Source organism: Neovison vison, chromosome 10 (genome assembly GCF_020171115.1).
Source record: "Neovison vison isolate M4711 chromosome 10, ASM_NN_V1, whole genome shotgun sequence".
NCBI classification, from domain to species: Eukaryota; Metazoa; Chordata; class Mammalia; order Carnivora; family Mustelidae; genus Neogale; species Neogale vison.
In genome coordinates, this window is record NC_058100.1 from 3,975,155 (window position 1) to 4,002,326 (window position 27,172).

Genomic DNA, 27,172 nt, shown 5'->3' on the forward strand with positions numbered 1-27,172 from the left:
TCCCCATCCAACTCCTGGGCTGTGGCCATGCTGCCCAGTCATGTAGAGGGAAAGAAGTGAACGGGTGAAGAAAAGACTTCATGAGTGAAACAATCATTGTTCTGTTCCCTCTGCTCTTTGTTTCTGCCATTATTCATCTGACGACACGCCAGCGGGGAGGGTAGAAAGGATCCGGAGAGAGGAGGGAGAGGACAAGCTCAACAGAAACGTCTAGTTGATCCCACATACAGAGAACAGAACAGTCTGAGAAGGTTTGAGAAGATCAGAGACCATATTAATCCATGTCCCAATAGCTGATGCCCCAGAATACCCCAAATCCCACTGGAACACCGACTTGTTGCTCACATTCCAGTCCCGTGAAAGTGTCCTCAACCGGGCAGCTCTCCTTCAAGCAGTGACCCGGATGCCCTGTTTCCTTCCATCTGGGGACCATTTCATCTTCAAGACTTGGTGTCATCAATAACTAGTAAGCAGCAGACAAGAAAAAGAAAGCAGACAAAAGGCTTTTGAATCACGTCGGCTGTAAGAGACACACATCAATCCACTCACGTGCCTTGGCATCCAGCCCCATCCAGACACAAGGCAGCCCTTGGAAGGGGAGCGTGAATTTTTGGTGGAAACTTATCAGTCTGCATCATCATAGCTTCAAGAGGCTTTGTCAAGAGCTGTTCTAAGAATATGTGTTTGGGGAAACACAGCCCCAAGAAGGAAGTCAAAGGAGGAAAGGTCACCAGCTGTCATCTCTCAAACACCCTACACCTGGGCAGAACAAACCAGCCTCCATCACAATTGTGCAGCCCGGTGCCCAAGACCTTTGCTCTCTTCCTGAATGCCTTGTTCCCACCCAGTGTTCTTCTGACAGGCATCTGCTGCTTTCGTGGTGACCCCAAGCTCTCCCGACCCCTCCGGGGCAACTCTGCTGCTTTCCCTGAAGACACGGCCAGGGGACCAGCTAATCAGGAGCGAGGATGCCCACGAGTGAATCAGGTCCCGTCCTTGATACATTTGGTTTTAATGTTTCTTATTTTCATAACCTGAGGACTCTAGAGACTTCAGATCCCTGGAAATGATTTAACCACATTGTCACAGTCCAATTCTGCAGAAATCTGACAGGCAGTTTGTCCCTGGGAAACCCATCCATCCCAGGACACAGCCGGCGGTGTACCAGGAAGGTCAGCCAACTACTGAAACACTAATAAGTAAGAATAAAATCCTGAAACTAATAATATCCCTGCCATAATCATAGTTCTTAATACTCTACAAAGTGCTTTTGTGCCCATGTGCAAATCCAAACAGTGGAATGAAATAGAAAAAAACAAACAACAACAACAACCCTATTATCTCCATCTCACCGACGAGGAAACAGACTCAGCTGAGCTAACCGGCTGGCGGCCTCGGCTGGGAAGGAGCCGGCTAAAGACCAAAGCCAAGATACTTCAGATCTCAGTTCAGGGCTCTTCCGGAATTCTGGGGAAATGGGTCTTTCTTGGGATGGCCCCTGTTTCTAGGGTATTTAAAAATCTGTCTTTCAAATTATCTTCTAGTGAGGGGTAGCCCGTTCCCCTGTGTTCCCACTTGGCTTAGCATGGGAGCGTCCTTCCTCCTTTGCTCCTGGGCACCTGTTACCTCTCAGCTCCTGCTTGGATTTTCCCCCTTCTCTGCCTTGAACAATTTCTGATGATCTGGGCGTGAAGATGGCTTGTGTTTTGATGAGAGTTACACGGCTGGTATTCCTGCATTTACTTCGCGATCCACAGCTCCTGCTGTCTCCTACCCACCGCGGCCTTCGGACGCCCCACAGCAACGATTCCTTCCCTCCCCCCGGCCCTCCCTCTCTCTCTTTGGTCCTGAGACTGATGGAAAGAGCATAAACCAGCCGGAGAGCGGCAGGAAGGGGAGTGAAGGGCCGTGACGGGACATGGTTGAAAGAGGACGGGACGGCAGCTGCGCCCACAGAAGGGAGCGAATTCCCGCTCATGTCCCCACGCAAATCCGGTCGCCCACAGCAGGGCGCGCGTCTGCCGGCTTCGGAGAGAGACTCTGCCTCGCTCCCTCCGCTTCGCCGGAATCTCACCTGTGCTCCGGACGCTCGGAGCTTCCTCTCCCTTCCCTCGTCCGTTCTGTTCTCCAGAAACTGCTTCCCGAGTCGTCACGCTGGATCCGCTCTCTCTGCTCACGGCTCCTCTCAGAAGTGACGCATTCAGATTCCCGCGGCGCCTCCTCTGATATCCCGGGGCTCTCGAGTGGAGGGTGTCCTCATAGGGCTGGGGTTGGCAAGCGACAGGCCCCGTCAGCCTGTGGCCCAGCTTTGTAGGGATCCCACGCTACGAACGGTGTCTGTAGTTTCTACAGGATTGTAAATCCACACAAAGGTTTATGTTCCACAGGACAGACGGGCCCACAAAACCTGAAACATTTCCTACCTGACCCTCGGCCGAAAACACGGCCAGCCCCTGTTCTAGACCCTGCAAAGCCTCAGGAGTCTTATCTATTGCCATTCTCAGAAAACTTGATAGATTCTCTCCCCAGTTTGAAAGCAGAGGATCCAGGTTCCAGCAACCAGCTGCCAGAGGAACTGAAGCCAAAGGCCCCCGTATTTGCCTTCCCGGGCATGACCATCATGAGAAGAGTTTAGGATTCTTTCCACTCCATCGTCCTGTCTTGGGGTTGGTCATAGAGAACAACGCCTCAGACCATGGCCTGGACATTCCCGACGCCCACAGGGTCCGCTGGAGAATGAGGTGAAGTGGCCCCAGCGTGGGAGGCAGCAGGACGGTGTGCGGGGGGAAGGGCTGAGCCACTTCTCCTCCTGGTTCACCCCATGTGGCGACTGGACATCCCAAGCCTACAAGAAGGAGACAAATGTTCCTATTTTCCCTACATTTGAGTGATATGGCCTCGCTCTGGCCCTGCCCCGTCAGCAGGCTGAGGTGTTCTCAGACAAGTGAAGGGCCTGGGAGGCTGTGACGGCCGCGTCCCCAGGGACCGGGACACCGGCACGCTGGGTGTGCTGTCAAGTCTGACTGCTTCTCGGAGACAATCGTCGGAGACAGGGGCAGGGGAGTGTGTGCGTTTGCACGTCCCAGGAAAGCCTCCACTAAGAGCCCCGAGCATTAGGAGGGGGATATGATCTCGGCCAGCAAAACAGGGCGTGAGCAAAATAACACACGACCCCCAAGACACCGAAGCCAGCCTGAGAGCCAAGACCGACCGGACGGAGGCACACGGGAGCGGCAGGCTAACCCCGCAGGCAGTGCGCGCCGACCTCGGAGACAGACACAAAGACCAGGAGCATAACAAGGTCAGGGAGAAGGACCCTGCGGGGTCCGGAACGCGGCTCTTACTAGCACGGACGGGGCCTCATGGTGATTTTCACTGTTACACAAGGGGTTACGGGAAGAGCTACTTTTTCGTCTAACGCCCTTGTTGAGGCCACAGGGCGACGAAGGACCAGACGACAGAAGAGCGGGGGCAGATTCCACCGGTGAAATTAGACAATGGGGAGGCACTGCTTTGGCCACCTCCAAACAAGTCCTCGTCCCCCCCACCCGAACCTCTGTTTTCTCATCCCCGAAGTTAGCACGGTCCCCACTCTTCCCGGGTCTTGTGAAGATTAGACTCTTTCTCTGACGTGACTGGCTCAGGGCTGAGCCTCCAGGGAAAAGGAGGGTGCGCAGGGGCCCGGCCCGGCGTTCCAGGAAACGCGGTGGCCCGAGCGCCAGGACGGCGTGACTTCCGTCAGTGATCCCACACTTCTGTGTCCGTTCGGGATAAGAGACTCTCGCAGCAGCCCCACAAGGACTATGGAGGCCCCAGCTGCAGAATCCCTCCACTCTGGTCCAGGAGTTACGGCCAAATGTGGGCCACTCAGCTTCCTCCCACCCAGGGCCCGACAGGCCTTCCAGACTCCCCAGCGCCCTCTGCCTTTTCTGCCTCTGACCTCTCACACCTCCTGCTTTCAGACATTCTCAGCCTCCGGGTTGCCTCCAAACACCCCCACGTGGTCAGAGATACTCCTGTCTGAGAACGGGAGTTAGTGAAGGAAGAAACGGCAGGAGGAAGATGTGCGGCCAGAGCTCTCTGGCCTGCCGTGTCCCCCATTTCCTGCAGTGCAGCAGTCTCCGTGACGTGACCGGGCGGGAGCTCTGCCTCCACATTTGCAAAGTCTCTGGGATTATCAGTAATGGAATTGCGATCCAAAATTGGGAGAATCGCTGTAAAAGCAATGACACACGTGCCGGTAACAGGAGCCTAGCCTACGACGGAGCAATCTCACTCCCGAGCGTGGAATCTGCGCAGTCTACCCCTGGAGATACAAGACTATCCCAGCAGCACTGCTTATAAACGAGAAAGCGTGGAAACAGACCACGTGTCCACCAAAGGCAGGGTATGTTAGTGAATTGGGGTATCTTCCTGCCATGGAGCCGTGTGCATCGATGAAAGCAAGTTAACTGTTTTGCCTCTAAAAGCCAGGATAAATCTCAGAAAACATAATCACTAGCGAACCGAGAGAACGTATCTCCATGTATAAGAAGTTTAAAAATAAGCAGAACCAGGAAACAGCATTTCGGGATCGCTACGTTTGAGGTCTAACCATGCAGAAAGCTAAGGGGATGGGTGAGGGTTGTGCACGGGGGCTGAGGGCAAAAACCCACGAGCGGTCCAGGGAACGGGCAGTGGTGTCATTCCCTGCCGACGAGCTGGGACTTGAGTATTTTATGATTGAAATCACATGTTTTCAACGGTGTCTGTATTTTATAGTCGTCATTGGGTAGGAATAATTTATTTCACAATGACGAATGAATGGAGCCCAGATGAGCACGGGCCCCTTGGGCAGGCCCCACTCTCGTGCACGCTGTCCTGTGTCCAGCAAGGGCACCGGAGCAGCCTCCAGAGTCGTGGCGACTGGACTAAGTCTGCGGAGGGTGGAAACGAGGGTCACTTTCTGTGCGGCAGGTGGCGAAACTGGGCCTTTGCCTCACGCACCTCCATCTGCCTCCACGCACCTCCGTCCCTCTTCTTCTCTACGATGCTTGCAGGTGGTCCTTCTCCAACAGCCGTCTCCTCCGAACCTTCGAGAAGCCCCTCTGTCAGCCCTGGTGCATTCTTCTCCCACTTCACAAGGCCCACCGCCCTGCCGGCTGTTGCCCGCAAAGTACGATATGCTGCCCCAGGCGCCGACACAGAATTTTAAATCTCATCAAAAAAAAAAAAAAAAAAAAAAGCAAAAACAAAACAAAACAAAAAACGTAACAACAAACAGCAACAAAAAACCCAAATAGAAACTACCACAACCAACAACTTTCAGAAAACAAAAAGCACAGGTGAACAGGAATCCAGTCGTGGCCAAAAGCAGCAGAAATCCAAGACGGGCTGACAGACGGGCGTTGATGATCTCTAACCAGCGAGTTAGCGTCACGGGGAGAATGGACGCTCCCTCGGGGAAGGACGTCACCTCATTGCTCGGTGAGAAAGTAGAACCGCTGGGTGCACAGTCCGCCCCCCCCACCTAAAACCCACTTCCGAAGCCTCTCTTCTTCCAGATCTCCCCAGATCAGTGCACGGCCACCCGTTACCTGCCCCCTGTTTTGTCGTCGGCGCCCGTGATCTGATCACACACATCGGCAAATCTAAATCAACGCTTATCTTTAGAACACCTCAGACCTACAACCTTGTGTCTTTCCTGCCATTACTCCCCGGACGGTACCGTCCCCTCCACTGTGATGCTCCTGCTGTGCCTCCCCTCCCCGCAGTACACCCTGGACAGGGACCAGCCCAGGTCCCTGCACAGCCCCGTGCGCCTCCCGGGGAGGGCAGGGGGTGGGGCCAGCCCTTTCCTCTGTCCCAAGCCGCCACTGGAAGATTCCCCAGTTTCCTCCCATGTCACCCACTGACCAAGACGTCGAGTTCCTCTTCACCAAAGTAAGGCCACCGTCCTCTCTTACTTATTCCCGTCACGACGAACTCATTCAAAGGGCAGCCACTCTGCTTCCTGCTTCCGGCGGCTTCCCCTCCATCTGGTCAGTCTCTGCGACTGGCACCCTGGCCTCGCGAGGGTCGGGACCCTGTGCGTCATGTTTCTCATCACTCTCCCAGCTCCCGGCACCGTGACCTGCATCGAAGAGCTGCTCCATGTGGCCACAAGCGAGAGAAGGACAGACTCATCCTAAGCCCACAATAAAATGACATCAGTCTCGAAGAAGTCACCCCATCTCCGGTGTTAGTCACGGTGTGGGGGGGGACAGAAATAAAGGACGAGCAATCCCTCACAGACAGAGCCATGGCAGGAGCACTGGCGATGTGATGGCAGCAGGGGCCCCGGTCCCCAGGGCGGGGGTGGGGAGGGAAGTCAAGAAAGGCCCCAGGGAGGAGCGCATTCCCTGAGGGCAAGTCCGCTTCCTGAACCTGCAGGACGAGCTCACCCGAGAGGGCACGGCTCCAGCACCACAAATGCACAGGGAAAGCAGAACCTCTGCAACCAGAGCTGGGACCCGCCATCCAGGAACCTTCCGGAACTGTGTGTTAACGAGAGGCTCCTAGAGCAGCCGTGTTGAAGGTGCACTTTTAAAAAAAGAAAATTATTTATTTGTCAGAGAGAAAGGGAGAGAGAGAAAGAGCACAAGCAGGGGGAGAGGCAGGCAGAGGGAGAAGCAGGCTCCACACAGAGCAAGGAGCCCAGTGCGGGACTCGATCCCAGGACCCTGGGACCATGACCTTAGCCAAAGGCAGAAGCTTCACCAACTGAGCCACCCAGGTGTTCCAGTTGAAAGTGTTCTATCAAAACCTTTATAACTGGGGGGGTTGGGGAGGAGGCAGGTAAGGAGAGAGTGACAGTCAGACCCTGAGTGTAATCACCAGTTTCTAAGATCTGCGGATTCGCAGGTGCCGTTTCTGAATTATACTCCATTAAAAAGATGTTTCCACACCAAGAACTTGGAATTTTGCTTTAAAACACAAAAGTTATAATTAGAAGGACCTTGAGAAATAATCTTGTTCACCCTTCATTTTATAATTGAGGAGAGTAAGACCAATATATTGAGATGATACGTGCAATCAAGGCAGTTGTGATGGTTAATTTTATGGGTCAACTTGACTGAGTCACGGGGGCCCGGACAGTTAGTCTAACACCGTTCTGCTGTGTGAACGGGTGGGCTGAGTCAAGCAGACTGCCCTCCCCAGTGTGGCTGAGCCTCCGCCGGTCAGTCCAAGGTCTCCGTGGAATTAAAGGCAGAATAAGGCAGAAGTATTCTCTGCCCGGCTGTCTTTGAGTCGAGACATCAGTGTCCTGCCTTTTGAACGAGTACTTGGACTGGAACTTACATCACTGAGTCCCGATTCTCAGACCTTCGGACTCAGACTAGAATTATACAATCGGCTCTCCCTGGTCTGAATGCAGCCTCCGTCGTGTGGGAGCCAATTCCTTAAAATAAATCTCCTTCCTCCCCTCTCTGTCCCCTCCCCTCTCCTCCTCCTCTCTTCTTTCTGTCTCTGTCTTTGTCTCTCTCTCTCTCTCTCACTCACACACACACACACACACACCGTTACACACACACACACACACACACACACACACACACACACCCCGTTGGCTCTATCTTTCTGGACAATCTACAGTGATGAAAGGCACCCCAGGACAATCACCGTGCCCGGCCTCAGCACCTCCTCCAGCCGCCCCCCGTCCTGGAGCTGGCTTTCACTCCACACCCTCAGCAGCCTCCTCCACGCTGGCCCTGCCACCGGCCCGTGGGCTCTGTGTCCGCACGGCTGCGGCTGGCCTGTCCAGACTCCTGCCTTCTCCATCCTTGACTTTTCCATCTCTCTCAACCGTCTCTTTAATTCTGCTGCAACCGGTTTCTTTTCTTCCTGTGAAACCCTACAGCCCAAACCCCATGCTCTGAGCATAACCTTGTATGAAGACAGCCGCTTCACGGACTCCTCCCAGGGTCCGGTCTGCAGGGACCGTGTCCATTCACCCTGTCATTCCCCGTCTGACTTCACTTCCCCGCACATCTGGCTTCAGGTTCACGGCTTCTCGAGAAAACCACGCTCGCCAACATCCTAAACCCGGTCGGTCTCTGCCTTCCTTGGCACTCACGGCCCGCCCCAGACTAACTCAGCCGTGTCCGTGGTCGGCCCAGGCGGCTCATTGCCAGCAGAGGAGCTCATAGGACTCGACTACGCACATGACAGCCGACTTGCTCTGCACAAACACTCAGCCGGCTCCAGACGCCAACAACCATTGCTGCAGGGTCACTCTCCGCAGAAACGCGATCCTTCCCCGTCTGAGTTCGCGCTCAGAAAAGGACGCGTGTTCCTCCCTCCCGGGAGATACGGCACCCCTTAGGCAGGGCTCCCTCAGTTTTCTAGTTGCAGCAGGACACACAGGCTGTGCCCAGGCCTTCCAACCCGTGGACGTGACCTTATTTGGAAAATGCATCTTTGCAGGTGAGATGAAGTTAAGGATCTCGAGATGAGACGGTCCTGGGTTTCGGGTGCGTCTTCGATCCTGTGGCAGGTGTCGTCCCAGGAAAGGGGCAGAGAGGTTTGGGATGCAGAGAAGCCAGCCGCACGAAGACAGAGGCAGACAGTGGAGGTGTGCAGCCCTGCGTCGGAGAACCCCCTTCTTGAGATCTTGCTGGCCCGTTAACTGTAGACTTCCAGCCTCCCAAACTGCGGGAGAATAAGTCCCTGGGGTTTGTAAGCTACCCGCATTGGGGTAACCTGTGACGGCATCTCTAGGAGACTAGTAACACCCACCATCTTGACACCTGCACCCCCCCCCCCAGAGGGTCACAGGGTGGGGCTGGACATCTCCTACTTCAGCCTCCAGCTGGGCTGTGGATGCCGTGACAGGATCTCGGGGTTAGTGTCGCGAGTCTCAAGACAGATGCCTGGGGAGGAGTCCCAGCTCCACCGCTTCCCTCAAGGCCTTGGTTCCTCCCAGTATCCAACTGTGCCTCAGTTTCCCCAACTCAAAAACTGGGTCCTAACAGCAGCACCTCTCTGAGAGGGTCTGTATAAAAGAGACAATGCTCTCAGAACAGTTCCTGCATCCGGATGGGCACGACAACAGTTTGATTAACTCTGGCTGCCTCCTTAGGGACTGCACTCCCTACGGACGACCCCCGCTGGACCCCTTGGCCTTCCGTTCTCTGTGTGATAACTTCCATGAGTAGTGAGACACTCACAGTTACCCCATTTCCAAAAACAGAACATCCCTCCCTCATCGCCCCTGCCCCTTGCCTCCCATTCCAAAGGGGGAGATGAACTTACTCAACCCGCTGTCTCCACTTCCTCCCCTCCACGCACTGTGAACTCCCAGAAGCCCCCGGTCACTCCACCAGGACCCCACCTGACAAGGCCACCCACTACTAAATCCCAGAGAAAGCATCAGGCCCTCTCAGGAACGTGTACGCTCTGTTGTCTGCACCCTTTCCAGAAGCTTCTCCCAATCGGCTCCACCCTGGCCCTCCTGGTTCTCTCCCCTTCTGACTGTCTGACTTGCTGGCTTCCTTCTCCTCTAACAAGTCATCAGACGGCGGGGCCTCGGGGCTCCTTCCTGGCTGCTCTTCCTTGCTCACTCGCCTTCTGGGAGCTGCTGACCACAGCCAAAACATCAATTCACTCCCTAGAGGACGGTGACTCCAAACTTGTATCTCTGGCCCAGATTTCTCACCAGGGCACCAGGCTCCTTCCTCCAGACGCTCCCTGACATATCTGCCTCCACATGTTGATGTCTCAAACTCAGCACGTGCAAAGGGGAAACACTCATCCCCTGGCCATTTGGTGAATCTACTTCTCATTCCGTACTCCCTGTCTCGGTAAATGAAACCCGCATTCTTCCCCCTGCTCAAGACAGAAAGCTAAACTCCTCTCCTTCCCGTACCTCCTACAACCAATTTCCAACAAGTCGCTCCCCTGCAACCTCTCTCAGATCCATTCACTTGTCTCCAGCTCCCCTCCCCTAGCAGAAGACAAGGCCCCATCGCGCATACGTTTGTACCCATGTCCAGCCTGTTTCCCCCTCAGTCCTGCTCCAAACTTCAACAAGAGTGACCTTTCTAACATATAAGAACCTTCCCAACATATAGATCTGAGTGTGAGCAGCACCTTCCTTACATATACACACTGAGAATCTACCTGGTATTTGCTCCTAAAATAAAGTCTTGGAATAAAGTCCAGGGGTACTGGCCAGGGTGGGCAACATGGGTAAAGGTGGTCAAAAGGTGACAAATTTCCAGTTATAAAATAAATAAATCCTGGGGGTGAAATACACAGTGTGCTGAGTATAGTCAATAATATTGCACCGTATATTTAAAAGTTGCTAAAAGAATGGCAGTTTCAAAAAAGAAGTTTTTAAAAACTTCTTAAAAATTCTCATCACAAGAAAAAAACAAACAAACAAACAAACCTGGGGCGCCTGGGTGGTTCAGTGGGTTAAAGCCTTTGCGTTCAGCTCAGGTCATGATCTCAGGGTCCTGGGATCGAGCCCCACATCCCGGCGCTCTGCTCAGCAGGGAGCCTGCTTCCCCCTCTCTCTCTGCCTGCCTCTCTGCCTATTTGTGATCTCTGTCTGTCAAATACATAAATAAACAATCTTTTAAAAAATAAAAAATTATAACTATGTGTGGGGATGGATATTGCCTAGACTTATTGTTTAAAAAAAAAAAAGTCCAAACACCTTGAAAAAGCTTCTCAGCTTGTCCATGATCTGGCTCTCACCATTAGGCTTCTGCCCCACAACCCTCCTGGCATCATTCTGTTCTCCCCTTCCGTCATGGTCAACACCCCTTCTTCCAGGAAGGCCTCCATAACTCTAGCTCCCAGGCACTGCGCGCAACGTTCTCCGGACTTCCCCGGCCAGGGACCTCACCGGGAGGCTTCTGGGATGAGCTCATCACTGTCTCCCACACTCTACAGAAAGTCCCGCCAAGACTAGTGGAGCCGGTCCCGCTCCCTGAGCCCCCGGGGGCTTCCCACCTGACACCGAGTCGCCCCGCAGGAGGCCGCCGGGGCAGCGAACGGAGGCGCGCTCCTTGGGGAGCGGTCGGGCGCGGGTCCGAACCCCCGCGAATCACGGCTGAGTCTGTATGGGTAAAATGACCGTAATTAAGAGTCAGTGACCGGACTGAAGGAGCGGACGCCCTCTCCTTCAGTCCGGCCACTGAGTCTTAAGCGCGAGGGACTTCGGAGGACGGGGACGGGGTCACCGCAGAAAACCTGGACCCCGAGGGCAGTGTCGTGTGACCTGGACATCTCGCAGAGAAAACTCTGACGGACACGCTGCTCTGGGCAAGTCGGACTATGAAAAGGTCACTCGTGGCAGAGCACAGGGTCCTAAAGGGTCGCCCTGGAAACCCGGAGGGACCCCGTGAAGGGTCCACGAGGAAGAGGGTTTGGGCTGGGCGTGCCGGGGACGGCGTCGGGACTGACCGCTGCTGAGACCCGCCGGCCCGGCCCGGACCAGCCGGTTTCCATAGCAACCGCGCCTCCCCGCGGTCCCGACGGCAGCTCCGGCTCCTGCGGCTGCGGGAGAGTCGGACGCGATCTCCTCCTCCCGGCGGGCGCCGCGGGGCTGGCGGATGCGCGGACGGGGCGCCGGGGGCTCTGGCGAGACCAGTCAGGACCGAGTCAGGGAAGAGCGCGCGGCCGTGTCCCCGCCCGAACGCGCAGCCGAGCAAGTGGGACTCACGGCGCGGGGGAGCGGGGGAAGCCGCAGGCAAGAAGGGGCCTTTCCCCGGAGGAAGCGTCGTCGGGTCGCGCGGCCGCGCTGTGGCACGGGCGGTCCGGCAGGTGGCGCCGCGCAACCACCAGTGGAGACCCGGGTCGCGCCGCCCCAGTCCCACCTGCGCGCGCAGAACCGGGATCGCCTCCGCCGTGGGGTCTGCGCCGCTGCCCGCACACTCGGGGCTGCGGGAGCCGTGTCCTCCGCAACGCGCGCGCGCGCGCACGGACAGACACGCGCGCACACACGCGCGCACGCACAGACACACACGCGCGCACAGACACACACACGCAGACGCTCCCCGCCAGGAGAGCGAACACTGGACCGGCCGCGGCGCACACACGCCCGATGTGTGCCACCGGAGCCTGTTCCTCGGGGCCAGTCCAACTCCCGCAAACGGGCCTTGAGACCGGCCGGGAAGGGGTCCACGGGTCTCCGCACCGACTAACCCCGCGTCCCGGGCTCCCTTCGAACGCCCCGCGCCTCCTCCTTCCACCTGCTCGGAGCCTAACTGAAAGGGAGGCGGCGGCGGCCTCGGAGGGCGGGAGGAGCCGGTGTCTCTCCTCTGTCCTCTCCCCACGTCAGCGTGCAAACCGGCCCCGCGCACACCTGCACTGCGCGCTGTCCACACCGCAGCGAGAAAGGAGTGCCCGCCGGCTTCCCCCAAAGCCTCCGCAGGCCGGCAGTCTCCTCCGTCCACCTTCTCACACCCTCCCAGACCCTGGCTATCACCTGGCCTCCCTTCTCTCTCTCTCCATCTCTCCGGAATGTTCTGACTCCCCTTCCCGATGACCTCCTTCCCCGGGGAATTCAAGGAGCGCTCTGCCACTAGAACACAAACTCAGTGGGATGGCCACGAGCCGATCACCGTCCAGACGGAGCGACGGCTCTGGGAGGGTTCACGACACCATCCCACCTGGTGTATTTATGTGTGAAAGTGTCCATAATTGAACGTTTAAAGGTAAGAAAACAAGAAAGGCCTTTCTTCTTGTTTGGTGCCCCCCCGCCTTTGCCTTCGGGCTCACCAGCTTCTCAGCCAAACTTCTGAGAGTTGCTTCAACCTGCCGACCTCCCTCCCGGCTGCCTTCTGCTTCCCCTCCAGTTCCTTGCTCTGACGCTCCGCAGACGCCCAGACGGCGCCCACCACCAACTTCCATGCCACTTAACCTAACGGTGGCTCGGGCTATGACCATTCTGGACATGCCAGGAACATGTGGCACCCACCATGGCCCCCCGTGGACACTCCCTGGGCTTTGGGAGTGGGGCGGTTCTGGTCCCCAACCTACCCCTCCTGTGTGACTTCTCTCTCTCTCCTCCGTGCTGGAGTTGCCTGACCTCCTCCCTGATCCCTCTCACTCCGCACATTCTGCCAGGTAACCTCACGCAAACATCTGTCCCCACACGCAGAGGACTCCCCAGATCAGATCACCACCCAGGCCCAGCTCCCAACCCCCCACACACCCTACATCTCTGGGAAATCTCCAAAGCACCTGAAAATGGGAAGCCCAAAGCTGGGCTCACCGTTTCCTGCCCTGTCCCTGCTCTTCTCACAGTGGTCCTTATCTTGGTCAGTGGGACACGAGCCAGAAATCGTGGAGCCGTCCTGGGCAAGTCCTTCCTCTTTCTACCATTTCCATTCTGTCACCAAATCCTGCATATTTCAGCTCCCACACATCCCTCGAACCCACTTCTCCACTTTGTCTCCACCACCACCCCCACAGCCCCCACCGCCACCTTTCCCCAAGCCGTGCCACGCCCCAGCTGTGGCCATTCCGCTCCAGCATCTACCCAGGCACCTTCTACGCTGTTCTCTGAGCTGCAGCGGGATCATCTTCCTAAAATGCAAATCTAACCACGCAGTCTTTGGCTTAAAATCTCCAGTGACTTCCCTTCGTTTCTCAGAAAAGGACAAAACGCGCTACAGTTCCTACGCAGCCCTGTGGGGTCAGCCCCCTGAGTCCCTCTCCGACTCCGCTCCCCTCCACCTTCTGCCTCCCTCTCCCCGGTGGGACCACCCTTGCTTCCCGTCCTCTGCCCTCTCTGCCACCGGGACACCTCGAGTTCCCTGTTCCTCCGCCTAGGAAGATCCTTTCTTCACTCTGGGCCTTGCCATTTCCCAGTGATTGTTCAGACTCAGCTCCAGCGCCGCTGCCTGGAAGAAGCTCCCTGCCTCCCTGAAGAGCTCAGTGCGCCGGCCTCGGGCCTGCCTGCCCCATGGATGGCCCCTTCACTCACAGCCCCAATTTTATTGTGATCATCTGTGACATCTGCTCATCAGTGTGTCCCAGGACCTAATTCAATGCTTGGCACGTAGTAGGCACTAAATAAATGTTTGCTGAATGAGTAATGAATTCATGGGCATTCCCGGCCAGGTTTCCAGCCCCTTACCCTGTCTCCAGAGTATCTACCCCTTCAGCTCTGAGTGGGTGCTCTGGGGTCGCAGGCTTATTTTTCACAGGAATGTATTTCTTGTCTTTGTCACTCGGCTAAGCCAGGCAGCCATATGTGCAGCACACCACGTGCCAGGCTTATCATCAGATTCAAGGCCAGCTCATTATTTCTGTACTTAAAAAAGTGCAGCTATAAGGAAATAGAACCCCAAATTTGTACTAGAATGTAGCATAAAGGAATGTAAGCCTTCAAGAAAATGCTGTGCTTGGCAAAAGTCACTTTGCCTTTGCTCCGGACATCTGGGGGTCAGCAATCCTTCTCCTCTGCTGTCAGGAGCAGGCTTGCGTATACAGACTCTGAAAACATTGTTAGAAGTTTGTGCACCATTAAAAAAGAAAAAAAAGTTTGGGATTCCTTCAAAATAAATAGAATCGGTACTAAATTGTCTGCTATTCTGAATGCTGCCATTTCTCTCCCCCAAAGTGGTCTGTAGATGTAGCAGAAGAAAGAAGAGATTATGAGGGGCTGTTAGTGATTCCCGGGGAACACTCGTCCCGGACTTGGGATGGAGGAGGGTCTGTGGCAGGACACGCTCCCAGGAAGGGCCCTGGGCAGGAGCCAGGAGCCAGGAGCCACTCTCTGGGCTCCTCTCCACACACCATGGGGATGGACTGGCCTCATCCCCAGCTTTAAAGCCCTGTGCTCCTCACCAAAGAGGCTTCCCAGGGGCCTCTCCACAGGCCTGCCGAGGCTTGTTCCCCATCCCTGCACAGTCTCCAGGGTCAGCCCCAGAGAGAAAGGTGGGGTCCCCACAGCAACCGCAGGGAGAGGACGTGCCCTGGAAGGGTAACTCCGTGCCTGTCTACTCCCCCTGCTCTGCATGACAACCAGGCATTTCCAAGGGACAATGACATGCGGCCCATGGCCAAGTCCCCCACATCCTTACCACGGTCTCCAGGAAACCAGTCTGATGGCTGGAACACTGTCCACAAACAAAGGAAGCTGGTTTGTGTTCTTTCCCCTACTGGGTATCTTACAATCCAGACAGTTTGACATTCTACCTTATTTAATTCTGGGAATTACTTGGCTCATCTCTAGTTGAGGAAACCAGGCTCAAGTGGCCTCGTGGACCTCTGGGTCATACAGCCAGCAAACAGCAAGACCTCAGACTGAGTCCTGGGTCCTCTGTCCCCCGGCCGCCACTTCCTCCCCAAGCACCTGCTCCCAGGGTCGTCTCTCATGCACGTCCCACGTCCCACCACGGCTCGATCAAGGACCCCTCCTCGGGCTGCTCGGGGAACAGCGTCTCCATCCCAGAAGCAGACGGATCCAGCTTCCAGGGAGGACATGGCAAAGTTCACAGACATCCGGTTCCATTATAATTTATAGAAATTACTGAGGACGTAGACACTGAAATCCTGTCTGGGGGAGTCAGTTCCATTTGCTATGGCTTTTAAACACAGACAAAACGCACATCTTTGCTCGTAGGTGACAACCATTGTAATGGCAATAAATAAAAGTAATTAGTTCGCAGACAAAACGTAAGTGATCCATGCCAGCTCCACTCTGCCCAGATGATAAATCACTTTTCTGGGCGGATATCGTTACAAAAGCCTCGGCGGCCGGTGGTACCATCACACCACCTGGGAAACGCCGCGCCGCATCTCGCTGCTTCACCTGCGACATGCCCCGTCCCCGGCCACACTCTTCTTCACCCACAGCCCAAGTCAGCCTCGGACCATGTGAATGAGAAGCCATCGCTCCTCCGCTCAGACCTGCCGACGGTTTCCATGAACCTGAAGGAACGCCCGACCCACAAGCCTTAAGTCAGAGCTGGCTGGTGGGTCTCAAATTGCCCTGGGAAACCGTTTTGAAAATCTGGTGTAATTTCTGATTTGGTGAAGACTGGGCACCGCGACTCGCTGTACAGAAGAAGGGTCCCTGGGCCTGGCGCGTCTCCCGCAAGGGGCAGGTGCATCTCACATGATTCAGGCTTGCCTCCTGCGTGTACTTCCTTTGAATGACCTATTGAAAAGCGAGCTGTTGGTATCTGGGCCTCGAATCTCACTTGTTTTTACATATAAATACAGAGAGCTTTCTGCATGGTTGAAAATGTCCTAAAATATCCATGAATGCAAAATGCTGTGATCTTTGCCAGAAGATTGAATTTATTTGGATCACGAGTTTATTGACCGCGAGCTCCAGTCTGGAAAGTGACAACAGCATCCTGTGGGGTCTTTAAGTGGGGCAGAGGCACGCCCGCTCTGTCCTGCCCTCACACAGCCCCAGCCCGGCACTGAAGGGGACTCTTCAGGTCCACGACTGCTAGTATGCATACAGGTCAATTATTACAAACTTATTTCCTTTTACTTTTGTCTTATATTACAATGAGGATATTATGTTGATTTAATTTTGTGCACAGGAAGCTTACATGACCTAGGAATGTCACTGCTGGAAAGGAAAGGAGAAGCAAGCAAATCTGGCCTGACTTTACAAGGCCAAGTTGGGTGTGACAGGCCAACAGTATCACCTCTGTGACATGCCCCAGATTAATGTCTGACCTGGTCTCCCCATGCCTTCCTCTGCCCTGACCACACGGACTTTGGTGCTATCCTCCAAAGCCATCTAGCTGGTGCCCACCTTCCGGGTCTGATTGCTCCCTCTGGTTTCACTCATTCTTCACCCAAATATCTCCTCCTGTGACAGTCCTCCGTGATTGCTAGGCCTACTGGTCTACCTCTTCTCTTCAGTTAAGTTCCTCCCACGGGTACCTCTACCTAGGATGCTATCGTGATGATATCTGCCCATCTGTCCTTCATTTCAGCTACAGGAACACGCACCCGCTGCAGGAAGTGGGCGATGGTGTTGTGGACCCCGGGACGGAGGACATGGCAGGTGGCAGGAAGCAGGAGCCCAAGGAATATCTGTAAAGTGAATGAATGCCCGCATGAAGATACTGCCTGTGTTCCTGGTTCCTAGAAGCTACATTTCTTTCTCTCCCTTCTACATAATTTATAGCCAATCTAAGTCAGCATTAATTCTCTAAATATATCTATCAAATGCCTACCATATTTCAGACACCGAGAAAACAATAATAAATAAGGCACATCTTGCCCGCATACCTGGGAATTAATGACCAGCTCTAGCACGCTGAAGCATTTGAGTCCTCCACTGAAGTGACTTTATAGAAAAAAACCACCGATTTCTATTCTGCATTCTGAGTAACATGACAACACAGAAATTATGATCTTCATAAATCAGAAGTTACCGCTCATGTATTAAGAAGGAAGCTATTATCTCATATAAAGAAATTTTTACCAGTGTGAGAAATTTTGCCCCCAGGGCTTATGATATCCTTCTTCAAGTCCCCAGGACACCACTCTCAGAAACTGGCTGGTGTGTGAGTACGTGGAAACTTCTAGTTCCCCTTGAGTGACAGAACTAGCGGGGACCTCAACCTGCCTGGCTGAGACCCAGCTCCCAGCTAAGACACAGAGGGAGCGTCTCCTCTCTGAAGGACTCCACCAGCTGGAAAGATCAGTCCACCCTCTCTCCTGGGCAGCCCAGGGCTCAAGTTCAGAGAGGTTTTCTTAACCCAAGGTCTTCGAATTCCAAGGTCCCCAGTGGAAATGACTGGCTGAAAGCAGGTTTGGGGTGGTCTGTGGGCTTCAGTCCTCACTGGCGGCGAGCCACGCCTAGGAGCTGGCCATATTGTACCCTCATCAGACTTGTCAACAAATCGGAGTGCAGTGCCCGCAGGGACACACAGCCTCTCCCTGCTTCCCCAACCTCCCACCCCCACAATGTCATGTGGAGCCTTTATTCCTAGAAAGCTTCTAGAATTGAGCAAACCTTGGAACAGGCCACAATGAAATTGTACCCTTGTCCTGACCTTGAACGACCTCCCTACCTCTCCCTGCGAGCAGCCCTGTTCCAACAGGATGACAAAGAGGAACCAGAAGGAGGTAGTACACTGGCCACGGCTGAAGAAGGTGACCGGCTGCTTTGCCAAACGCCCTCCCCACCCCAGCCCACCCCACAAACACCGATTTTCCCTCTCAGGCCAGAGCTTAGAGCAAAAAAACACCTAGCATAGGCGGAGCTAACAATAAAAGAAAGACTCTGGAAGGGTCTGCCTGGAAATTTCTGGTCCACACTCGTATCCTCCAAAGGGCACATCCCCGAGGCTGGTGGGAGAGAGTTAATGTCTGAATTGATATTCTGCCCAAAGAACTCAGAAAGGGAAATCTTTATGGGCTCTTAACGGCAAATATTTTAGGTCCCTTTAAAGCACCGAAGTACTTCGAGAGAAGCTCAGGTGTTTCAGTTTGGTACAAAGGTCAGGTGTCCTAAAGGCAGAATACATCCCTCTCCCACCCAAGTGCTCCTCTCTTCCCTGTCAGTTCCCACCTCTTGGCAGGGTTTGGTGGAACCCTGTGTGGATTGGCCCCCTCACCCCACGCCAGCTTCCTAGAGCCTGAGGGCAAGCCTGTGTCCGCTGGATGCCCGTGCCCAGCCGCACATGGGAAAGATAGTGACTCCCCAGCAAAGGGAGGAGAGGTGTGTGTCTCAGGTTTCCTGGGTTCACCTGGGGTGGAGGTCACTTCCTGGCATGGGCAGCTCCCTCTAGCTAATAGGCTGGAGGCCACGATATGCAAGGGAGAGTGAGAGCCAGCCCAGCCCAGAATAGAAACCCAAGCTCCCAATCTTGCTGAATGTGGCCATTAGATGAGGCAAGGAGGGAGAGCAGAAGTGAATGCAGAACGAGAGAGGGGTGAGATGTCGTGATGGAAACGGAGAATTATGGAAATAACCCCCCCACCACCACCGTCCAAGCTTGCAAACAGGCAAAGCTACCGACTTTTTGCAGGAGCACGAGACCTTTGAGTTTCCTGGGACAAGTTTATCAGCACTGATCATCCCTGTGCTGCTGGGCAGCTTATCCCACTGAGACAAAGAGCAATGAGTACCTCTCACCTTGTAGATGAAAAATTGAGTGATGAGCATTCGCACAAAAAGCCCCAGGAGTGACAAAGATGGTGAATAAATTGTCCTTTGCATGACCCCATCCATCTCCTGACCGACCCTGATCAAGGTGGCCCTTACCTTAGAGGACAGCTGGACATTTCCTCATGGGCATGTGGGTCCGTCTGCCTTTTTTGTTCTCAGAGGAGAAGGAGGGAACCACCGTGGTCCCAGAACCCTTGGTCTGGCACCTGGGTCCCTGTGTGCCAGTGATCCTCCTAAGAAGCACAGGAATCAAAGGCTGTGTCAGTCCGGCTGCCAACATCTGAGCCTTCGCTAGACAATGAAAATCCATAAAAGAGGAACAGAGAAAGAATGAAGGGGGAGGGAAGGGAAAAGGAGAGGAGGTCCAGGATTTCTGGGGAAAGGGGTTTCCTTTCTCTTCCCCAGAACCTCCGGGGACAAATAAATACAATTATCAACCTAGCATGACAACACACAAAATAAAAGAGGCACCTGCCAGGTGACCATCTCTGCCGGGACTCGAACCCGGAACCTCTGGATTAGAAGTCCAGCGCGCTCGTCCATTGCGCCACAGAGACCTCACCACACACACAGCATCAGCACCAGAACTGAAAAAGCACATACCTTCTGCATCACCAGCCATCTCGGCATCCTGCTCCGAGCGGTGGGGGGGCAGGGACAGCTGGAAAATCTGGAGTGGAGATCCACCCGCCGGCTCCGTCAAAGCTTTTCTCAACACTGTGGGTTCTGGGTCCTCGGGGATCGGAGGAATGGGGCGGTAGTCATTTTCAGTCCCAGGAGCTCTGATGGGGTAGGATGGAGCTAGAGCCTTTGCTCCTTCCTCTCCATCCCTGAGGGAGGATGCAGCAAAGTCTCTCTATTCTCATGCTAATCAAGCAGAGCCTACCCAGCTCAGGGAGCCAAGGGAGCTGCTCTACCTCTCCACCCCTCTCCCTCACTGTGGTTTCATCCCAATCCCGCTACACTCAGATAGGGGCCGGGCAAAGCTGGGGGATTCAGGAAAGCCCTCCTTCCCGGAGACAAAGGAGCTGCTCCCGTAAAGAAGCCATGTGAACGGCAGTGGCGGCGCAGCCCGCAGGGAAGCTGGGCTCCCGGAGGCAGGTCCGGCTCTCAGCTGTAAGAGCTGCATCTGTCAAGCCCAGGAAGAGAGACCCAGAGTCCGATGTGATGTGCCTTCAGCATCTTCACTGGAATTATGGATGGGGAGGAGACAGAAGAGTGGTGAGTGTTTGTGGTGTGTGAGTGTGTGTGTGTGTGTGTGTGTGTGAGAGAGAGAGAGAGAGAGAGAGAACACACAGGGAGGAGGGAAAGAGTGGCGCTCCCTAATGAAATACAGGTGGTGCACACACGGCCCTCCGGGAACACCTACCTGCTCCCCCTCCCCCACCGTCCCTAGCTCCAAGGCTGCCATCCTTTCTTCCCGGGACTGCCTAATCTCAAGAGCAGGGTCTCTCAGCTGCCGGGTTGCACAGAGGCATCCCAGGAGAATCCAATGGGCCAGCCCTCCGCAACCATATGTAAAGACCTCCACACCCAGCCCAGGTCCAAGAAGACAGCTCCTCTTTTTAAAAGCCTCCTTGAGAAGATGCAATCCCTAATCCCTGCTGGTTGCGGTTTGGTTTTCACCATCCTGCTTCTCCGGAATGTCTAATCCAAGTCCTGCCTGCCCCACCTTCAGCCCTCTCTCTCCTGTTTGATTGCCAGATGCACCAGGGGACAACTGCCCTTTATGCTCCCAATGACAATGCATTGATTTAAAGACAGATTCAGTGTCCCAAGGTTACAATAAAAGCAGAGAACTGACTCGGGCTCCCCGCACCCCCTTCCCAGTAAGAGCTTCCTTGGCCCACCACCCGGGACACCGCCAGCTGACCCCAATCTCAACTCAAGACCCAACCTTCTAACCTGTGAGACTGGCTGATGGCCAAGGGAAGAGGAACGTAGCAACACAACGTGGTTAGACTGGAAGGTCTTGACGGGCCCTTAGAACTCTGAGACTCACGCTTCCCTGCCCATTCTGAATGAGATCTGGGCAAGAACAGGACCAGGATGCTTCAATCAGGTCAGGGGGTCAAGGAGATGACCAACGCCCAAGGGAAAGCAGCCACCCCAACCAAGCATGTCTTCCCCCTGGGACCCAGGGCCAGGAGCTCAGAATAGGGAAACTGATGTTGTATTGATACTAAACATAGAGCCATTCTTAATCCATGTACCCCAGACCACTTCAAGAGCCTGAAGCACAGAGACTTACACCGACCAGATATTACATTACTGGGGGGCAACTAGGAACAAGATGTCAGTCGAGGGACGAGTCAGGAGGTCCATGTGCCTATAAAGCCCACATACCAGCCAAGAGCCACATGGCTGCCAAACAGGTTCTCAGGACATGTCCCACCAGGCTCAGAGTGCTCTTAGATGTAGACATACCCCCTGCTCTTTATAAAGATGTTGTCCTCCATGCAAGACATCCATCTGTCCTGACCTTGCCCAAAACTTTGTTGCGTCTGAGGAGCTCACATGTCCTCCACACCCTGAATGAAGAGACCAGGTCCCCAGCGCGTTCCAAGAGCCTCACTCACGGCTTGCCATGCTCCACCTTGGCGCTGGGGATAGAACGATGAGGGAAAATAAGGACACGGTCCCAACCTCCAGGACACTGTGAGCAGATCCCAATGTAGGAACTACACTGAAGGACGTATGGGAGAGAAGAAAACCAATCTTACTGCCCACCAAATAAGGCATCAAGTTTCCAAGTGCCCACAAAGATCCCAACTCTCAAAGCAGAAAGATCCAGCTGAAATAGCCAGCTGTAGCCTACTGGCCTCAAACCCTGTGAAAATTACCTTCTCAGCCCACCACTTCCCCATTACAAAGTAGGGCCAATACCCGACACTATGGACACAGACGAGCCAAGCCTTCACGGTGCAGGAGTCATCATCCTCTTCCTGCCCCACGAGTTACAAGTGTTGGCTCTGCTGCCTGAGTCACCTCCTTCCTGAATAACCTTCCTTTCTCTTTCTCTCACCCTCACAGCACTCTCCCCATTCTAGCAAAAAACCTCTTTCAGGACCCCTTAGACTCATCATCTATATCAACAAAAATCCTCCAGACTCCCCGAGGGCAGAGATGTCTTCACTTCATCATCCACGAATCAGCGACAGCTTCTTGATAAGTGTGAATAATGTCTCTAAACTTGGTTTTTAATTTAAAAATAAGGAGGGAAATAATCAAAGGAAGTGGCAGCTTTAACGAGGCAGGATGGAGGGTAAGCCATTCCAAATGACTGAAGACAACACATCTTTTTCTTCTTTGAAACTAGGTGTGCCATTTCGGCTTATGCAAACCGAGTCGATTCCCCTTCCAAACATTTTTTGTGCTGATTTAATTCTCTGAAGATCTGTGACTCAAGCATGACTCATGCTCTCGCTGAATACCACTCTTTGACCCCACAGACAAACTGGTGATGCTCATGCATTATTTCATTCATAAAGTGTTGCTGGGATACATATGATAAATGCCAAAAAAATGTCTCCCATTGGCCCAGGAACAAATACAGTTAAATCCTACACGCTACTGTGGTCTTACTCACAGCTTCCCTGGGGGCCTGTCCCGACCAGCCCGAATTTTAAATGCTCAAGAATTTAGATGGAGTAACACCATGAGCCAGACATTTGGACAACACAGCCTTGGACAATCCGTGGTAGTCTCACCTTCCAGGGCCCGCCATGACCCAAACCTGATTCATTCACCTCCACTGTGGGCATTTAGAAGGGGCTTAGACAGGCCATCTCCTGTGTCCCCAACCACCATCAGTTTCATCCCTTCTTCTGCTCCTCCCGCCCCCTTCCCCTGCTGAGCACCTCTCAGCAAAGCTGAGAGCTCGGTGAAGTCAGGCCCACTCGGCACTGCTTGCAGATGTGTGGCTCAGAACTCCTGTCCCTCAGAGAAGGGCGGCATGGACATCCCTCCAAAACAAAGGTCCCTCCATTCTTTTCCAGACTTTTTGTCCTCATGGGGTCTTGCCCGGTGATCTGGTCTCTTTTTCTCATGCATTTTTTCTAACTATCATGACGAAGCATTTATGTTCCTAAAGCATTTTGTTTCCTTCCTTCCTCAGCTGAAGAACTGGCTGAAGATTGTTTATTCTCTCCTGGTCCCTTTTCCTATCCTCGAAGAGGGAAGAAGTGAGATGATCCAGGTAATCAGTGGATCTAGAGTCAAGCCAAAGGAGGACAGAGGAGGGCAAATTCTACCTAAATCGTCATATCCGACGTCCCAGGTCTAGCCCGGCACAATGGGTTACTCACAAGTCTGCCTGAAGTTAGACCGGGACCCAATCTGTCCTGACAATGGACCGCAACTCCAGGCACTAGCCAAGGTCACAACAGCGTCTACACAGAGGTCCACCCCCAAGGGAGCCTGAGGACGGCATCTTCCTGTTGACCTGCCTGTTCCTCCCCTCTCAGCCTCCTCCAGGAAACTGTCCAGAGAACTCTAGAGCCTGTGCTCCAAGGATGCACACTCTCTGTGGTCAAGAAGTACGAGGAAACCAGCAGCATGCAATGAAAGGAGAGGCAGTGGGCTAGCACGTCCCACCAGATCCTTCTGGAAATTTGGAGGGAGATATTCTCTCTGCTTTCCTCCAATTTCCCAGTGAGTGAGTTAATTCCTGGTGCTACCCCTCCAGCTCAACCCCCCACTTTTCCTCTCTAGAATGCAGGCTCTCTCTCTATGCCTGTAATCCTGACCCCAGGCCACCATCCTCGTGTGTGTCCAGTACCAGCTCCCCAGTCTGTCTTCTTCTTGGGCCTTGTCTCCCCCTCAATCTGCCCTTCTCCTGCAGAGCAGAGCATCACCTGTGCTCCGTCCTGACGTGGACGCCCTCCCTCTCATCTTACCTCTCCATGCTCCTGTCCATCTCCCCTCTCCTCAATTTCCACATGTCGTTGGCATTCCCTAATCCTTCCTCATGAGCTCTATCCTCTGACATGCCCAATTTCTTGGCCACTCCCATCCATTCTCATCTAGGGTCCATCTATTCCAAACACCACCATCCACATGCGGCGTTCCTCGTCTCAGGCACACTCAGGCCCACTCGGGCCACTGCTCCTGTCTCGGCCCCCAGTGCCCGTGGCCATAAGGCTGTCCGATCTCCCAGACCTCCCAGCCTCTCCATCCTGGCCTGCGATCTCTGGGTCTGCCACTTGCTCCAAAGTGTTGGCTTGTCCGTTCCTTCGCCATCAGGCCCATCTTCCTTTCCTCTGGATTCCATGCTCCAGATCTCTTTACTTCTCCCCCCAACCCGCCTTTCAGTCCAGATCTCTCCTGCTTCCCAAATCTTCCGTCCGTAGGACCCGTTCTTCTGAACCTCCTTCCACCCCATCCACACAGTCCACATTCCTGTCCAGAACGGCCCTTGCCTGGTCCACCTCCAGGCGCCCGTGAGCTTTCTGCTCTGATGGGCACCTGTGTCTTCTCTCCCTCCGTGCTGGGGCTCTGTGCAGCTTTAAAGCTGGGGCCTTACGGGGCCCTGCTGGTCCCCCAGCTCTGAGAGACCGTGGGGACGCCTGGCAATGAGGCTCCCCAGTCTTCACAGACATCACAGGGGCCCTGGTGCATAAAAGGGCAGAGGCTCTATCTAGGCCAGATACTCCAGGCCAGAGGCCAGAGAGTTGGAAGACAGACCCTTCGAGCATCAGTGACTCTGGTCACAGGCCCAGGGGCTCGAGAACCTCGGCTGTGCCTAATATTGGGCGTAAAAGGGATTTCTTTGTCCCTTAGCTGCCTCAGCTCCACTTCCCATTCAGCCTGGAAGAAGCCGAGAGGAGAACATCATCCGAAGACTCTGTAACAGCCGGAGAAGAACCACGTCCATCTTCTACAAGGCCTCGGTTTCCACAAAGCGTGACCAGGAGCATCTCCCTCCCAGGCACTAAGGCTGCCCTCACACAGGAGGCCTCCGTCTGACGAGTCAGAGGAAGGCCTGCACCATTGCCCTTCTCCAAGAACATCCAAGAGCCGGTCCTAGCCTCCGTGGGACTGGCCTTCCCGAGGCTCTCCCAGCGAGCACGCGGTCTGCACACTGGACACGGGCTCAGAGGACGGGGTTTTACTTTGAGTACCCAGCTAATCTCCAGGCTCAGATTCTCTTCCTCTCAAAGGAAGGAGAGCTGCATTTCCACGGTCCTCCCTCATCCGTCAAAGAGTCTAAGAAACAGCATTAACAGGAGGCATCGTGATGATAAAAGTCTTTCTAATTAATTAATTGATCCTTTAATTAATTAATTAATTCTTTTTAATTCTTCATCTCATCTGATCATCAGAACTCTCCTCGATTGTGGAAAGAGTGATGATCATCATCCTCGTTTTGCAAAAGGAAGGCCTTGACCGAGGACAGTTTGGGGCTTGCCAAAGTCCTCAGCAGGGAAGCAGTGGCCTGAGCAGAGCCTCTGGTGCTGCTCAGACCTCGACCCTCCGACCTCTCCCGCCACGGGCAGGTGTCCCCAGACGGTGTGCTCTGAGAGCCAGGCATCCTGTGACACTGGTCTGAGACCCTCCCCACAAGTCTCTCCTCTGCCCTTGTAATCGAGGGGTGGTGGCCCAAGGGCAGGGCCGGAGGAGGGTGGAGGGTAGGTCTGCAGGCCAAGCAGATCCAGGCTAAGCAGAGGGTGGCGGCTGGTGAGGGTGCGTAAGCCCCTGCCCCGTGGTCTCCCCGCAGCGATTCCTTGTCCCTTCAGTCACCAGAGGTCAAGCAGAGGAACCCACGTCCAGATAGACAAACTGCCTTCCTCCAGGTCGGCCGGTCACTCCCAGAGCTGTGCTCGGTCCTGGGCTTTCTGGGGGCTCCTTGAGGGCTCTTGGTACGCTGCTATGGGGTCAGACCGGTGGCGTCTCCACGCAGAATGCAGTGTGGGGAAGGGACGGGATGCTCAGTCTTCGGTCATCACTGAAAATGAGAAAACGGAAAGGATCAAGTGGCCTCGACTTGGAACCACTGAATGCCCAGAGCGGAAAGAGATTTTAAAATAATTTAAGTTTCATGTTTAACATTATGCATGAGTTGAATTTTTACCATCTGATCTTATTACTTTTATAAATTAAGAAAAAAACTAGTTTGAAGATGAAGTCGATAATGCTAAGTGCGTGAATATTTGCTCTTTATTTTGTATATTTCTGGAGTCTATAATTTTTATCAACCTCTCATCTGTAATTACATAGATTAGTAAACTCATGCCCATAGAAATTAAATTACTTACCCAATATTACAAAAATAGACTAACTGCTGTGGTCCGACCAGAAAAATACAGAATTTAAAGTCCGGATGGACCGAGGTTTGAACCCCAGCTCCGTCACTTACTGCCTGACAGTGAGTGCCTCAAGGAACCTTTCGGGGGCTCAGCTTGCCTATTTCTTTCAGAACTCACAGAAGCAAGAACGCCTGCCTTGTGGGCCCATCACAAGGCGTCAATGAGACAAAGAGGAGAAAACCCAGGCAGCCCCGTGCCTGGGTCTCTGTTTCTACAGAGGAGGTTCTTGCTCAGGTCGCTAATGGCTTCCTCACCATCAGATTCACAAGGATCCCGTCAACTTTCTGCAACATTTCACACCAAACCCACTTCGCTCTCCAGAACGTTCACTCCCCTGCTGTCCGTGGCGCACGGGCCTCTCCTATCTCTTGTCCCCTCCTTCTCTGGCCCCTTCCCAGCATCCCAAAGAGCAGCGGTTATCAGACCCCCAGTCAGAATGTCAGCAGCATTTCACATCATTAAATAGAAGAGACAAGAAATGGTAGCCAAGGTTAGGACAGGAGGAGGCAGAGCACAGTAGAACAGAAAACCGCAGAAGGCATCACCTTCTAATAAGACCCTGTATTATTTCCTGAAACGTTGTTCTAGTTAAACGTACAGGTCTTTGTGTAGACATATGTGTTCTCGGTTGTAAGAAAAAATAAATTGATTTCCTCTGTGGGTTGTGGTCAAACACACTGCCCTCAAGTGTGCGTGGCTTCTCTTATCTTCTATTTTCTCCCTAAATCATCTGAAAAGA

General features: G+C 54.0%; 2 long non-coding RNA genes and 1 other non-coding gene across 3 annotated transcripts; 1 reads left to right on the top strand and 2 right to left on the bottom strand.

Annotated features, from left to right (window-relative positions):
- Positions 1-13: 13 nt before the first annotated feature.
- On the bottom strand, positions 14-21,650 carry LOC122918332. Its single transcript, XR_006386585.1, has 5 exons — positions 21,609-21,650; positions 19,730-19,908; positions 19,223-19,359; positions 2,075-2,346; positions 14-463 (listed from the first exon to the last, which is right to left on the bottom strand). It is a non-coding gene; the product is annotated as an uncharacterized LOC122918332 (long non-coding RNA).
- TRNAR-UCU lies at positions 19,610-19,683 on the bottom strand. Its single transcript has one exon. It is a non-coding gene; the product is annotated as a tRNA-Arg (tRNA).
- Positions 20,089-27,120, top strand: LOC122918333. Its single transcript, XR_006386586.1, has 2 exons — positions 20,089-20,347; positions 23,244-27,120. It is a non-coding gene; the product is annotated as an uncharacterized LOC122918333 (long non-coding RNA).
- Positions 27,121-27,172: the final 52 nt, after the last annotated feature.